This window comes from Podarcis vaucheri (genome assembly GCF_965113315.1).
Source record: "Podarcis vaucheri genome assembly, chromosome: 7".
Lineage (NCBI taxonomy): Eukaryota > Metazoa > Chordata > Lepidosauria > Squamata > Lacertidae > Podarcis > Podarcis vaucheri.
Genome location: NC_138765.1, coordinates 5,284,590 through 5,300,726, shown reverse-complemented (window position 1 = coordinate 5,300,726; position 16,137 = coordinate 5,284,590).

Sequence of the window (16,137 nt, the reverse complement as noted above, 5' to 3'; positions counted from 1 at the left end):
AACCTATTAAACATAAAAAGCTTCCTTGAACAGAGCTGCCTTCAGATGTCTTCTGGATGTCAGATAGTTGTTTATCTCTTTGACAACTGGTGGGAGGGTGTTCCACAGGGCGGGTGCCACCACCGAGAAGGCCCTCTGCCTGGTTCCCTGTAACCTTGCTTCTCGCAGGGAGGGAACCGCCAGAAGGCCCTCAGCACTGGACCTCAGTGTCCAGGCAGAACGATGGGGGTGGAGATGCTCCTTCAGGTATACTGGGCCTTTGAGGCTATTTAGGGCTTTAAAGGTCAACACCAACACTTTGAATTGTGCTCGGAAACTTAAGGCTCTTTTGCACCTCTTGTTCATGCCAATCAGGCTCAGGCAAGCCGGATAACTGCCCAGCTCACGGGAACCAGCAGGCTAGAATTGGTTTACCCTTTGGAATTTTCCATCCCAGCCTTGTTTGTGGGCAGGCAATCCTGCCCTTGGAATCTCCTGCTTCAGTTGCTACTTGAGTGCGTCTGGGCAGACTCCCTGCCCTGGACACGCAAGCTCAAGTCTAGCTCTCTCCTGCCACCCTGTGGACACTCCTTTTGGGGAAAAAGAACAAAAGAAAACAAATACTTTTATGCAGAAAGTGGGTGCCATTTAAATAACATAATAGCAGCAGCAGAACAAATGAACCAGTAAGGTCAATGTCAATTTTGTTGTTGTTGTTTAGTCATTTGGTGGTGTCCGACTCTTCGTGACCCCCTGGACCAGAGCACGCCAGGCCCTCCTGTCTTCCATTGCCTCCTGCATTTTGGTCGAACTCATGCTGGTAGCTTCGAGAACACTGTCCAACCATCTCGTCCTCTCTCGTCCCCTTCTCCTTGTGTTATTTTTGCCATCTCGTTTTTGACCACATCCAACTTACTAAGGTTCATGGTTCTTACATTCCAGGTTCCTATGCAATATTTTTCTTTACAGCATTGGACTTTCCTTTCGCTTCCAGTCAATGTCAATATCAACACCCCCCCCCCCAAAAAAAAGGGGGGAAAAGAAAAGAGAAGAAAAGAAAGAAAAGGAGAGAGAGAGAGAGAAAAGAAAAGAAAACACGACATATTCTGATCGTCTTGTATGAGCACTCTCCGCGTGTCAAGAAAGGTAGCAAAAATCCCATGTTTCACCTGAAAACAAAACCATACTACAGTGGTACCTCGGGTTACATACACTTCAGGTTACATACACTTCAGGTTACATATGCTTCAGGTTACAGACTCCGCTAACCCAGAAATAGTGCTTCAGGTTAAGAACTTTGCTTCAGGATGAGAACAGAAATCATGCTCTGGCGGCGCGGCGGCAGCAGGAGGCCCCAATAGCTAAAGTGGTGCTTCAGGTTAAAAACAGTTTCAGGTTAAGAACGGACCTCCAGAACGAATTAAGTACTTAACCCGAGGTACCAGTGTATAATGTTGTGCAAGGGCACCAGTTGGTGTGGAAGCAATGCAAACTCAGTGTGGTCATGTCTGGGCATGGGGTGGGGGCTGTATGGCGTGGGGCAGGGCGGAACAGCATGGATCAGTTTGTCATTGGTCGCAAGAAGGGAAAGTCAGGAGATACAATACCATGGTCTGTCCAGAGGACAAGAAGCTGTCCAACTCTCGAGTGCTTAGATATTAACATTCAGTTAAAACGAGTCTAACCGGTAAGGTCACAGCCGGCCCATACATTTGAAGAGAGACAGTGTGGTGCAGTGGTTAGACCAGAGCTTTCCAAACCGTGCGTTGCGACATGTCGGTGTGCCGGCTTGCAGTGTGCAGGTGCGTCGTGCAAATGCTCCCCCAGGGCTGGGAAGGGGTTAGTTCAAGCTCTGGTTTGCTAGTAAAACTGAATTACTGTGTCGTGAAATGAGGCATGTCTAAAAGGGGCGTCACCAACAGGGAAAGTTTGGAAAGCTCTTGGCTAGAGTGATGGGACTCAGACCTGGGAAGCAGCAGGGCTCGGATTCTCATTCTACCCGGACACTGAGGTCCAGCTCCGAGGGCCTTCTGGCGATTCCCTCCCTGCGAGAAGCTAAGTTACAGGGAACCAGACAGAGGGCCTTCTCGGTGGTGGCGCCCTCCCTGTGGAACGCCCTCCCATCAGATGTCAAAGAGAAAAACAACAGCTACCAGATTTTTAGAAGAGATCTGAAGGCAGCCTTGTTTCGGGAAGCTTTTAATGTTTGAAGCATTACTGTATTTTAATATTTTGTTGGAAGCCGCCCAGAGTGGCTGGGGAAGCCCAGCCAGATGGGCAGGGTATAAATAATAAATTATTATTATTATTATTATATTACTGCCCCTCTCAGAGTGACCTACCTTGCAGGATCGTTGTGGGGATTAAATGAGGAAGAGGAGGACCGCGTAGGCCACTGTGAGCTCCTTGGAGAAAAAAATAAGATGCAAATAAAATAAACAAATAATGCATCCCTGGACCGTTGGCACCTAGCAAGGATGGCTGCGCTCTTCCTCCACAGTCTGAATCCCAGTTTCTGGAAACCACAGGAGGGGAGAGTGTTGGTCTTGTGTTCGAATCCTGCTTCTGGTTTTCCACTGGGGCATCTGGTTGGCCACAGCGGGAGCAGGAGGCTGGACTCAATGGGCCGCTGGTCTGATCTGGCAGCCAGGCTTTTTATTTCATGCTCATGGAACCTCCAGGCCCAGAGCAGTCTATCTGGATTCCTGGGTTCTTTTTTCCCCCTTCAATTTTTTTAATTGATTTTATTGATTTTCCAGAATTTTAAACAAACATAAATCCTAGCTGTACTTACTCCAATCTTAGTAACATTGTTAAGTGACTTCCTCGCATCCCCCTGGCTGAGTTTCAGTGTATATCATTGCAACAGTTTTCCGAAACCAAATTCCTCATAAAAGTTAACTTAATCACTTAACATCTTTCATTCTTTTCATTTTAACTTTAAACATATTACTCTCTATCACCACATATTTAAATCCTAAGCCTATCTGGAATTTGCAAGTTTTTCCAATTAAGTTATCTTAGCATATTTAACTCCATGATCACTGCAGATGGTGACAGCAGTCATGAAATTAAAAGATGCCTGCTTTTTGGGAGAAAAGCAATCAATCGAATCAATCCATTCTGAAGGAAATCAGCCCTGAGGGCTCACTGGAAGGACAGATCCTGAAGCTGAGGCTCCAGTACTTTGGCCACCTCATGAGAAGAGAAGACTCCCTGGAAAAGACCCTGATGTTGGGAAAGATGGAGGGCCCAAGGAGAAGGGGATGACAGAGGACGAGATGGTGGGACAGTGTTCTCGAAGCGACCAGCATGAGTTTGACCAAAGTGCGGGAGGCAGTGGAAGACAGGAGGGCATGGCATGCTCTGGTCCAGGGGGTCACGAAGAGTCAGACACGACTAAACAACACAACAACCTGATTGGTTCCTGCAAGAAATAGATGGGCACTTGGCCTCATCCTGCCGGCTCCTCCAATATTCTGATGTTATGTTCTTTCAAAGTTCCTTCAGTGGAGAGGCCAAATCCTAATGTTGTTGATTTCTCTGGCTGAACACCAGATGGCAGCTGAGTCCTGCTTGTTCCCTCCTTCTCTTTCCAAGAAGACTTTTCCCTTCGGGGTCATCTCCGTGGAGCAAAAGGGCTGGTGGCACTTCTACAGTTCACCACCCACCCACTTCCTCATCTTCCTCTCCATAATTATATTGGTGCCCCAGATATTACCAGTGGAATCGGCCAGGAGGGCCAGTGAGAAAAGCCTCACCCTATCAGGTGGTGCTAATAAAGGAGGAGAGCGCAAAATATGGTCTGAAGCTCAACATCAAAAAAACCAAGATCATGGCCACTGGGCCCATCACCTCCTGGCAAATAGAAGGGGAAGAAATGGAGGCAGTGAGAGAGTTTGCTTTCTTGGGCTCCATGATCACTGCAGATGGTGACAGCAGTCATCAAATTAAAAGACGCCTGCTTCTTGGGAGAAAAGCAACAACAAACCTACACAGCATCTTAAAAAGCAGAGATATCACCTTGCCGACAAAGGTCCGTATAGTTAAAGCTGTGGTTTTCCCAGTAGGGATGTATGGAAGTGAGAGCTGGACCATAAAGAAGGCTGATCTATGAAGAATGGATGCTTTTGAATTCTGGTGCTGGAGGAGACTCTTGAGAGTCCCATGGACTGCAAGAAGATCAAACCTCTCCATTCTGAAGGAAATCAGCCCTGAGTGCTCACTGGAAGGACAGATCCTGAAGCTGAGGCTCCAAAACTTTGGCCACCTCATGAGAAGAGAAGACTCCCTGGAAAAGACCCTGATGTTGGGAAAGATGGAGGGCACAAGGAGAAGGGGACGACAGAGGACGAGATGGTGGGACAGTGTTCTCGAAGCTACCAGCATAAGTTTGACCAAACTGCAGGAGGCAGTGGAAGACAGGCGTGCCTGGCGTGCTCTGGTCCAGGGGGTCATGAAGAGGTGGACATGACTAAACAACAACAATGGGGCTGGTGAGTGCCTTGCGATTCACTCACTGGAAAGGGTTGTGTCCCTCCCCTCGGTGATTTTGTTCTGTGATATGCCATAGCCGAATCCTAAAACCGAACATGCCACTGAAAGCTGGGAATCACAAGCGCTTAGTGTGCTGTTGTGCTCAAGTCTTTTTGCAGTCTTCCCAGAGACGTCTGGTTGTTCCATTGAGAGAAGAGTATTATGGGCTAGATGAGCCTTTGGGCCAGATCCAGCCTCAGGCTATTCTTAACCATTTTAAAATAGATTCCCATAATAAGATGGGCTTTCCCCCATCGTCCCTGCGTGTGGGAAGCCGCCCAGAGACTGGTGGACCTGAAATTCTGAGACCTAACTTGTTCTACTTTTTTGTATTGTTGTAAACCGCTGTGATGTGTTTCCATGACAAAGCAGTATATAAATATTTTTACCGCCCCCCCCAAAAAAAAGCAGCCTCGCCCAACTGCCCCAGAAGTGATCCTGCCAGCTGGCTTAGACCTCAGAAGATCAAGAGATCCTTTCTGCTTGCGGCAAAGCTTATGAAAAGCAGGTTGAACGATCAAACAGGACTGGACTGGCAAATAGAACTGTGGTGAAATTGCACAGACATTTAAATTTGATTGTGTTTGAATCCAGAGTTTCCAGAATTTTAATTCTGAGAAACTCTTTGGGCACTGGGGGGGGGCTGAATTTGTTGGTTAGCGTTCGGCTGGTAACAAGTGAAACAAGTTAATCCTTGTTTCAAATTTCCACTTTGCCATGTGAGAGGCAGTGTGGTGTAATGGTTAGAGTGTCAGTCAAGGACCCAGGAGACCAGGGTTCAAATCACCACTTGGCTGTGAAGCTTACTGGGTGTGTACCTGGGGGCTAGCTGTTGCCTAACCGACCTCACAGGGATGTCGTGAGGATAGGTAAAGGTAAAGGGACCCCTGACCATTAGGTCCAGTTGTGGCTGACTCTGGGGCTGCGGCGCTCATCTCGCTTTACTGGCCGAGGGAGGCGGCGTACAGCTTCCGGGTCATGTGGCCAGCATGACTAAGCCACTTCTGGCGAACCAGAGCAGTGCACGGAAACGCCGTTTACCTTCCCGCTGGAGTGGTACCTATTTATCTACTTGCACTTTGACGTGCTTTTGAACAGCTAGGTTGGCAGGATAAATGAGGATGGGGAGGTATAAATACATGAATGAATAATGATAGTAGTAGTAGTAGTGAGGTTTACTGCCTTCAGCTGTGGAATAAAAGATGAATTAAACAGTCTTTGCCAACCTGGTGCCCTAAAGCTGTTTTGGACTACAACCCCCATCAGCCCCCCTGGGCAGTGCAGCCAATGGTCACAGATAGTGGGAGTTGTAAGGTAAAGGTAAAGGGACCCCTGACCATTAGGTCCAGTCGTGGCCGACTCTGGGGTTGCGGTGCTCATCTTGCTTTACTGGCCGAGGGAGCCGGCGTACAGCATCTGGGTCATGTGGCCAGCATGACTAAGCCGCTTCTGGTGAACCAGAGCAGCGCACGGAAACGCCGTTTACCTTCCTGCCAGAGCGGTACCTATTTATCTACTTGCACTTTGTGCTTTCGAACTGCTAGGTTGGCAGGAGCAGGGACTGAGCAACGGGAGCTCACCCCGTCATTGCGGGGATTCAAACTGCCAACCTTCTGATCGGCAAGTCCTAGGCTCTGTGGTTTAACCCACAGTGCCACCCGCGCCCCTTCCAGGTTTGGTTACCATAGTTTAACAAACCTCTGCCTTAGTCCATAGTTAATACCATTTCCATTTTCACTGTGGTTTTCTCTTTCCTGAACACTGGGACAAGGGAATTGTTGTAAGAGCAAGCTGTGTCCTTGAGATCATAGAATTGTAGCGTTGGAAGGGACCCCAGAGAGCCATCTAGTTCAGGGGGACTTCCGGGGAGGCGCCTCGGGTCATGGCGGAATTCCTCTGACCGGGAGGAATCTGTTCCGTGGAAATCTGGGTCTGGCCGCCACGGCGAAGGCGGAGACCCGCTAAAATCACAGGCGGGAGAAGCCTGTGAGTGTGGGATTCGGCGGGCACCTTTTGCGCCTCCCCCACTCACGGGGAACCCCGGTTTTTGGGGCTCCAGAGCGACGTGGGGTGAATGGCGCGGTGCATCAAATCGTCTGCTTCTTCCACAGAGCGAAGCCGCATAGCTGTTGCCGGAGAGCGCTGACCTTTTCCTGTGGACAATTTGACTTTAAAGTAATTACCCGTGAGTAGAGTTCAAGCAGAAGAATTGGCTTTCTAAATGTTTAATTTGGCATCGTAACGGGGAGGTTCAAAACAGGAAGTCCGCCTTCCCTTTTGTAAATAGACTGAGGCAATGAAGTTGCAAGCTGGAGTCCTGGAAAGTCTTTTGTAAAAGATTAAATTTCCATCGGTAAAGAACAAAACCCCCCTTTGGAGGCAGGAGAAGAGAGGGGGAGGTTGTGGACTGAGTATGCCTGCAGGAGAGGTGAAGAGATGTAAAACACCGCCGCTCTGACCCTGGAAACGGGCTGCTAGCAGGATCGATGTCTTTTGGAATGTTCATTGACAGCGTTTAGAACGTTCATTGACAGCTAGTTAAACAAGAGAAATACATTGTTTCTACTGTCTCCGGCTGCTTTAAAAAGGAGTAAAAGTAATTGAAAATTGAAACTAATTTGAAACTAATTTTGGATTGTTTAAAAGAGGATACTATTGACTATTACAAATAGAAACTGTTTCCCCCTAGTGGAAGCCTTTGAAACCGGTTGCTTTACAAGAGCTGGGCTAGGGGAATTTCCAGCTGCAAGTTAAAAACCGTGAGACTCTGGGACTGACCTTGAATCTTTTAAGTGTTATGGTGAATGGAAGAGGAAAAACAGACCAGTCAACTGCTGACAAAACATTAAGGTCTGGGAGGATTTGCAACAATCCAGGAGAGGTCCATCATCAGGCCCCCTGCTCCTTTCGTTGCAGCTTTTGTACCAATATATGTAAAACTAAGAGAAATGTCGACAGAAGAGGCTCTAGTGGCTGCGTTATATAAGATAAATGACTCATTGGATCAGCTTAACAGGAAAATGGACACGATAAATGCGAAAGTGGATGTTTCAGTCACTAAAATTAACTTAAATATAGAAAGTATAAATAATACCAATATAGAAACCACCCAGAAATTGACACAGGAACCTATTTTGATACGGCAAACTGCGGAGGAGGCCAGGGAAAAAGCTGTTGTTGCTGAACGTAAAGAAACACAAGTGGAGAGAAAGAGAAAGAGAGCCCCAGCCCTACAGAAGCAACTTGATGAACATAAGTTGACGCCTGCTATGACTCATAGAATCATAGAATCATAGAGTTGGAAGAGACCACAAGGGCCATCGAGTCCAACCCCCTGCCAAGCAGGAAACACCATCAGAGCACTCCTGACATATGGTTGTCAAGCCTCTGCTTAAAGACCTCCAAAGGAGGAGACTCCACCACACTCCTTGGCAGCAAATTCCACTGTCAAACAGCTCTTACTGTCAAGAAGTTCTTCCTAATGTTTAGGTGGAATCTTCTTTCTTGTAGTTTGGATCCATTGCTCCGTGTCCGCTTCTCTGGAGCAGCAGAAAACAACCTTTCTCCCTCCTCTATGTGACATCCTTTTATATATTTGAACATGGCTATCATATCACCCCTTAACCTCCTCTTCTCCAGGCTAAACATGCCCAGCTCCCTTAGCCGTTCCTCATAAGGCATCGTTTCCAGGCCTTTGACCATTTTGGTTGCCCTCCTCTGGACACGTTCCAGTTTGTCCGTGTCCTTCTTGAACTGTGGTGCCCAGAACTGGACACAGTACTCCAGGTGAGGTCTGACCAGAGCAGAATACAGTGGCACTATTACTTCCCTTGATCTAGATGCTATACTCCTATTGATGCAGCCCAGAATTGCATTGGCTTTTTTAGCTGCCGCGTCACACTGTTGGCTCATGTCAAATTTGTGGTCAACCAAGACTCCTAGATCCTTTTCACATGTACTGCTCTCAAGCCAGGTGTCACCCATCTTGTATTTGTGCCTCTCATTTTTTTTGCCCAAGTGCAATACTTTACCTTTCTCCCTGTTAAAGTTCATCTTGTTTGTTTTGGCCCAGTTCTCTAATCTGTCAAGGTCGTTTTGAAGTGTGATCCTGTCCTCTGGGGTGTTAGCCACCCCTCCCAGTTTGGTGTCATCTGCAAACTTAAAGAAAAACAGACGAATTTGAGGATTAGAGTTCACTTTTGGTGGACATGCCCAAGGATTAAGACACTTTGGGAGATGATTCATAACAAAATGAAAAAGGTATTTAAATATACCCTTTTGAAGAAGCCAGAGGCCTTTCTCCTGGGCATGGTCGGCCAATTGGTGTTAAAGGAGGATAGAACTCTTTTCACGTATGCAACAATAGCAGCAAGAATACTCATTGTGAAGTACTGGAAGACACAAGATTTATCTATCTGGGAAGAATGGCAGATGAAGTTGATGGACTATATGGAATTGGTGGAAATGACTGGCAGAAATCCAAGACCAGGGAGAAGAGTCGGTGGAAGAAGACTGAAAAAAGTTTAAGACTATATAGAGAAATATTGTAAAAATAATGAATGTTAGAAAAATGTTGGAATGAAGTTATATGGCTTTAGTAGAAATGCTATAAGGAATTAAGTATAAATAGATTAATAGAGTATTAAAGGGAAAAATAAGGTTAGAATATGTTAAGATAATTATAGGATAGAAAACAGAGGAAGATGGAAAGGAATTGCTGAAACAATTAATAGAAGTGGAATACAAAAGGGGAGGTGTGAGGAGGTCGTGGAAATAAGGGAATGAAAGTTAAGATATTGAAAATGTTTTGTGTATTAAATGGTTTGCGTTTTGTTTTGTTAATCTTATGTTCTTCTTTTTTCTCTTCTTTGCCTTTTTCTTTTCCTTTTTTATTTCTCTGCTTTATTGTGTTTAAATGGTTGGAAAATCAATAAATATTATTTAAAAAACAAGATTGGAGAACTGGAGATTCCTGTATTGCAGGAGGTTGGAATAGATGAATGCATGGATGTAATACTGATGTGATTGGTATTGGGTATATTATATGCGGATGGTCTATAAATATTGTTTATACATAATAAATAAATAAATAACCCACTGGTACACTAATGCTCATTTGAACCTAGCGTATCTTTCAAGTGAACTATAATTGCTGAATTGATAATGCATTATATATACAGTACTGGGTTGAACATGCTGTATCTGTAACAAATAAATAACTGCAATGTGCAAATAAACGGACTCTGTGACTGTGGAAAAAAAGAGAGAGAGCCATCTAGTTCAACCCCGCCGGTGACAGCAACCTAGGTTTAAGGCGCTATTTGCCACCTGGCTTATATACCTGAGCTCCTAACACTAGCTCTGGAGTGTGTGTGAACAGGGGTCTCCCAATGTCTCTCAGCGGGTAGCGCTGTGGTGTAAACCACAGAGCCTAGGGCTTGCTGATCAGAAGGTCGGCGGTTCAAATCCCCGCGACGGGGTGAGCTCCCGTTGCTTGCTCCCTGCTCCTGCCAACCTAGCAGTTTGAAAGCACGTCAAAGTGCAAGTAGATAAATAGGTACCGCTCTGGCGGGAAGGTAAACAGTGTTTCCGTGTGCTGTTCTGGTTTCGCCAGAAACGGCTTGGTCCTGCTGGCCACATGACCCGGAAAAACTGCGGACAAACGCCGGCTCCCTCGGCCAGTAAAACGAGATGAGCACCACAACCCCAGAGTCGTTCGCGACTGGACTTAACTGTCATGGGTCCTTTACCTTTAATGTCTCTCAGCACCCTCAACAAAACTGCACTTCCCACGATTCTTAGGGGGGAAGCGAGCCGTGGCTGTTTTGAAGTGGTGTCGTGGTGCTTTAAAGGCATGGTGTGAATGTGGCCGTAGACTGAGGGCAACCCACAACTGCTGCCTGCCTGTGCGCTGGGTCCTTAGCCTTGTTCCCTTGGTGGTGCATTTATATACCACTTTGTGCCGAAATCTCCGTGCCTCCCTTCTCCAACGAGGCAGTCGCTGTGTTGCGCTGAGTGTCGGCAACCTCCCCACAGCGTGTGGTGACCCGAGTGCCATACCGGTTTCTCTTGAATTTTTTTTTAAAAAATAAAATATTTATTAAAGGTTTTAAACAATACATCACCAAACACAAAAAGACACCATCACCAACATAGAGAAAAAAAAGTAAACACAAAACAAATAACATACAGCATAATTAGATTTCAATAAACCAAATTTCCATAACCTTCCTTTCAGACTTCCTCACATCTCCCTTTCCTGCGTTCCCATTTATAAAGTTATATTCAGCAGTGTTTCGCCTTCTTTCAAATCTTATTTTGTAATTTTCAAATATTATGTCTCCAATTTTAAACTTTATTATCAAATATTTAGCTATTTAAATTTGACATAATATTAAACAAAATTTCAACCTTCTTCTTATAGTTCGCTTATTTTCATACCTCTTTCCACTAAGTTACTAATGCCAGATTATTTTCTATCCTGCATCATCTTAACATTCATACAATTTACAATGCTTTTGCAAGTAGTCCTTGAACTTTTTCCAGTCCTCTTCCACTGTCTCTTCTCCCAGGTCCCGGATTCTGCCAGTCATTTCTGCCAATTCCATGTATTCAATCAGTTGCGTCTGCCATTCTTCCAGCGTGGGCAAATCTTGTGTCTTCCAGTACTTTGCGATGAGTATTCTTGCTGCTGTTGTCGCATACATAAAAAAAGTTCTGTCCTTCTTTAGCACCATTTGACCGACAATGCCCAAAAGGAAGGCCTCTGGTTTCTTAAGGAAGGTATATTTAAATACCTTTTTTAGCTCATTATAGATCATTTCCCAGAAAGCCTTAACCTTTGGGCACATCCACCAAAGGTGAAAGAATGTTCCTTCATTTTCTTTACATTTCCAACACTTATTGTCTGGCAAATGGTATATTTTTGCAAGCTTGACTGGGGTCATGTACCACCTATATATCATTTTCATAATATTTTCTTTCAAGGCATTACATGCCGTGAATTTGACACTGGTGGTCCACAATCGTTCCCAGTCAGCAAACATAATGTTGTAGCCAATGTCTTGCGCCCATTTTATCATAGCTGATTTAACCGTTTCATCCTGTGTGTTCCATTTTAACAGCAAGTTATACATTTTTGTAAGTACCTTAGTTTTAGGTTCTAACAGTTCTGTTTCTAATTTCAATTTTTCCACCTGGAAGCCTGTTTTTTTATCCAAATTAAAAGCCTCCCTGATCTGAGCATAGTGTAACCAATCTCGCACTTTGTCTTTTAATTTCTCAAAACTCTGCAATCTCCAACTGTCTCCATCCTTTCCTAATATTTCCCAATATTTCGGCCATTTGGCCTCCATATTGAGTCTTTTCTGAGCCTTAGCTTCCATTGGTGACAACCACCTTGGGGTCTTATTTTCTAATAGATCTTTGTATTTTATCCAGACATTAAACACTGCCTTCCTGACAATATGGTTCTTGAAAGCTCTGTGAGCTTTTACCTTGTCGTACCACAAATATGCATGCCAACCAAATACATTGTTGAACCCTTCCAAATCCAAAATATCAGTGTTCTCAAGAAGTAGCCAGTCATTCAACCAGCAGAAAGCTACTGATTCATAATATAACTTTAAGTCTGGCAGGGCAAACCCTCCTCTTTCCTTGGCATCAGTTAATATTTTAAATTTTATTCTGGGCTTTTTGCCCTGCCAGACAAATTTAGAAATGTCTCTCTGCCACCTCCTGAAACACTCCACCTTGTCCACAATCTGTAAAGTCTGAAACAAAAACAGCATTTTTGGCAATACATTCATCTTTATAGCAGCAATTCGACCCAACAAGGAAAGCTTCAATCTTGACCAACTTTCTAGGTCCTTTTTGATTTCTGACCAGCACTTTTCATAGTTATCCTTAAATAAATTCAAATTTTTAGCTGTCATATTTACCCCTAGGTATTTCACTTTTTTAACCACATTTAAGTCTGTCTCTTTCTGAAAGCTTTCTGTTTCTAAAGTTGTCAAATTTTTTTTCCAAAACCTTAGTTTTCTGCTTGTTTAATTTAAATCCCGCCACCCGACCAAACTCTTGAATCAGTTCTAACACCCTTTTCGTACTAGATTCTGGCTCCTGTAATGTCAAGACCAAGTCATCTGTGAAAGCTTTAAGTTTATACTGTTTGGCTCCGACCTGGATTCCTTCAACCAGCCAGTCCCCTCTAATCATGTTCAAGAGCACCTCCAGGACCGAAATAAATAACAAAGGGGAAATAGGGCAACCTTGTCGTGTTCCTTTCTCAATCCTAAACTCTTCTGTCACCACATTATTAACTATCATTTTAGCTTTTTGTTCAGAATAAATTGCACGCTGTGGTCCCCACGCTGCGGATGGCAGCCTGCCGCCCCGCAGGGGGGGGGACACCCTGATGCAGAGCGCCCCTCGCGCGGGGCAGACATCGGCCAGCCCCACAAGCTCGGGGGACAGCAGGGAGGCGCAGCACCGCCATCCCGCTGTTCCTCGACCTGGTTCTGTTTCCCCGACCTGCTTTGGGGGGGGGGGAAATAAAGGGAATTTTTTCCCCTTTATTTCCCCCCCCCAAAAAAAACTAGGTGCGTCCTATGGGGCGGAGCGTCCTATGGGACGAAAAATACGGTATATCTCCAAAGCTATACAAATATATATATTTCAGTCTTGTCTTTGCGTCTCCGAAAAAGCCAGGAGCTTTTCAAATTTGAGTGTCAGCCGGAATGTCTTGGGGCTTGCTAGGTGACCTTTGAGTATCTCGCTGCCTCTTGAACCTCGATCTGCAATGTTGGCAAGGCTCCTGGACTACCCTGCAGGGCTCCACGGAGACCGTGGTGGTGTTGAATGCTGAGGAGTGCTTGATCAATGCTGAATGTGCCTGTATTTGGCCTAATCTCTGCTTCGTTCTCCAGTCCCAACCTGGTTATTGAGTTTGGGGTGGGTTTAAAATCTCAGCAGCAGCCATGGCAGTGCAGCAGTGTTAGAAACTCAAATATTTAAAATAGGAGCCATCTGGCTCCTTAAACCAAGGTTGCAGTTGCCCAAAACGGAATATCTAGTTGCCATTTAAGGGCACGACTGCTCTCAATTCTTATTTTTTGAATGATGGACTGACTGTGATTGATTGTTAAACATCTGGCTAGTTCAGATGGCAACCTTGAGCTAGGGCACAAACTTTGAGAACTTAAAGAAGAAAATCACTTCATCAAGGGACAGTCCACATAGATATTGGCCTATTCCAACCTCTCTTTCTTTATGGCGACTGCTGCTGCTCAGGCTGCACAGAAAAAGCAATTTGGTTCCAGAAATTCATTCCAGTTGTGCAGATAATATGTAACCGATACAATTCTACAAGATGGGGTATTAGTGTGTGAAAACATTCCAGATCCAATGATCCCCAGATGGTGGAGAGGTTAGGCACTATCCTGGCCCCCAGGCATCTTCACTTGGTCCCAAGTGATCGAAGGTAAAGGTAAAGGGACCCCTGACCATTAGGTCCAGTCGTGACCGACTCTGGTGTTGCGGCACTCACCTCACTTTACTGGCCAAGGGAGCCGGCGTACAGCTTCTGGGTCATGTGGCCAGCAGGACTAAGCCGCTTCTGGCAAACCAGAGCAGTGCACGGAAACACCGTTTACCTTCCCGCCAGAGCGATACCTATTTATCTACCTGCACTTTGACGTGCTTTCGAACTGCTAGGTTGTCAGGAGCAGGCACCGAGCAACGGGAGCTCACCCCATCGCGGGGATTCGAACCACTGACCTTCCGATCGGCAAGCCCCAGGCTCTGTGGTTTAACCCACAGCGCCACCCGCGTCCTGCAGCTTCTGTTACATCATCATTAAAAATGCTGGGAGGGGGAATACACATAATCATGTAAAGCAAGATTTAAAACCAGAGATCCAGAAACTCCACTTTCTTAAAAAGGCAATTGTTGTGTATTAAGTCACAGTGACATATTTGTTTATCGACCGTGAAGTAAATTGAGCTGGATAAATCGCTGACTGGCAGATGCACTGGAGAGTGACCTTTTCTTTCCTTGTGTTTTAAGTCCACCTCTCTCTCTCTCTTTGCATATACCTAACAGGCAGTACAAGGCTTGCTTGCGAAGCAACTTTGCTAATCCTGAGCAGCCACGCACCTCAGCTCTTACAAAGGCAGCTTAAGGCAGGGTTTGGCAGAATCAAGCCGCCGTGACAGCTGCAACTGGCTGGTATTGCCGCTTTTGCAGGTGGCAGAGAAACAGGGTGGGGACTGGGGAGCATTCAGAGGTCAGTAATGTCACACAAAGGAACAAGGAAGGAAGCCTCTGCGTCACACAGGTCACCTAGCAGTGCACCCAGCCGGCAGTCTCTGAATTGCACAAGGTGGTTCGAAGGACGGCTTTCTTTCCTCCGTCCCAAATCATCCAACACTCAGCCTCATTGTGTTATGGAGAGAGGATGCAGATGGCACTGTGGTCTAAACCACAGAGCCTAGGGCTTGCCAATCAGAAGATTGGTGGTTCGAATCCCCGCGACGGGGTGAGCTCCCGTCAACTTTGAGCCAAAATTCTCAGAGTTGTAAAAAAAAGGGAATTACAGGCTGAGAGCAAAGGTTACTAGGTTACTGACCCTACAGAATACAATTAAGCTGCAAAGATACAACTAAGAATTGGTAAATAGTGAAATTTATTGTTTAACAGATAATATACCATGTGTCTCCCATTAGAGACTTGAGCCAAAGGTTAAAAGGGCAAAGCAGCTGGCCAGGAAAGAGTTGTAAACTAAAAAAAGCTGCTTTCGAAGATGTTTTACTGAGTCCTTCTCTTTGAAAAGACCTTTCCTTTCCTTCTAAAAATCTATCTATGTTATGTATTAAATATATTGGCTTAAATGTAATTATGCAAAGGATTTAGAAAGTAAGAAATGTTAGATTCTTATGTTAGATTCTTATATCATAGAATCATGGAGTTGGAGGGGATCACAAGGGCCATTGAGTCCAACCCCCTGCCGGGCAGGAAAAACCATCAGAGCACTCCTGACATATGGTTGTCGGGCCTCTGCTTAAAGACCTCCAAAGAAGGAGATCTTTCATTGATGATGCGTGAGAATGTGAACCCAAAATCTCTGACCTCTGTTTAAGATAAAAATTTAAAACCATTAGCCATCTGTTCTGGAGGGCAATAGGGCAAGGAGGGCAAGAGGTGAGCTGGTAATTAAGGTGCCTGGTTGAGGCAAATGTAAGATATATGACTACTTGTTTGCCATTTATAGATAAAAGGAAATATAGCTCTTTGTCTCCCATAAAAGGCAATAGGAAATGGGTGTATCTTTTATGATTGGTTCTAGCAAACAGCCAATAGGAATTTCAACCAGGCTGATTGGACAGAGGCAGCCAAAGGAGGAGCAAGGGGGCTGGGCTGAGGGAATATAAGTGCTGGCCATCAGGGCTGGAAGGGCAGAGCATTGGTATCCATATACCACTGTGTCTCTCATTTATTTGTCTGACAAATAAATTCTTATTTTAATTTCTCTATTGCTGCGTTGAATATTTCATTCCAGCTAAGCGTTAACCACAAGCAGGGTGCTACATTATTGCACCTACCTGCAAACTTAAAAAGCCCTCA